This window comes from Otolemur garnettii, unplaced genomic scaffold, assembly GCF_000181295.1.
Source record: "Otolemur garnettii isolate 467f Iridium unplaced genomic scaffold, OtoGar3 scaffold00072, whole genome shotgun sequence".
NCBI classification, from domain to species: Eukaryota; Metazoa; Chordata; class Mammalia; order Primates; family Galagidae; genus Otolemur; species Otolemur garnettii.
In genome coordinates, this window is record NW_003852467.1 from 3,579,403 (window position 1) to 3,580,146 (window position 744).

The 744-nt window shown below is 32.8% G+C and overlaps 1 non-coding gene across 1 annotated transcript; it reads right to left on the reverse strand.

Moving 5' to 3' along the window:
* Positions 1–223: 223 nt before the first annotated feature.
* Positions 224–330, reverse strand: LOC111726609. Its single transcript, XR_002774347.1, has one exon. It is a non-coding gene; the product is annotated as a U6 spliceosomal RNA (small nuclear RNA).
* Between the last annotated feature and the right edge of the window lie 414 nt (positions 331–744).

A 744-nucleotide genomic window follows, 5' to 3' on the forward strand; every position in this document is an offset into this window, starting at 1 on the left:
ATTTTTTAATTTTCATATTTTTAATTAAAGGATGCATTAGTATCAAGGAAAAAAAGCAGAAGTTCAAAGACCAGTTAAGATTGAGCATAATATTTGCCATAGGAGAGCTAAAATGTTTGCTTTAAAAAAAAATCAGGGTTTGTTAATTTCTAAGTTGTATGAAATTACTATTTTAAAGTTAAAAATCCCTTGATATTTTATTTTTCCTGTAAGTACTGGTTACAAAAATATGGAATGCTTCACAAATTTGCATGTCTGCCTTGCACAGGGGCCATGCTAATCTTCTCTGTATTGTTCCAATTTTAGTATATGTGTTGCTGAAGCCAGCACCCCTTGATATTTTTTCTTTAAGACTTTTTTTTTTTTCAGTGTTTGGCTGGAGCTGGGTTTGAACTCGCCACCTCCGGCATATAGGGCTAGCGTCCTCCTCCTTTGAGCCATAGGCGCCTCCTTTCTTTAAGATTTTGATTAACTTTGAAAGTTTCTTTTTTTGTTTAAAAGTATTTAGAGAGTATGAGAGAAAATTTCAGGATTGCAATTTTTAATCTTCCTTCGTTTAAGAAAAAATTCATGTAATTAGATTAAAACTATAATTGTAAAATGAGAAGAACATTCTTAGAAAAATAACACATGGGGCAGCGCATGTGGCTCAAAGGAGTAGGGCACCAATCTCATATACCGCAGGTGGTGGGTTAAAATCCAACCCTGGTCAAAAACTGAAAAAAAAAACCAAAAAAAAAAAAA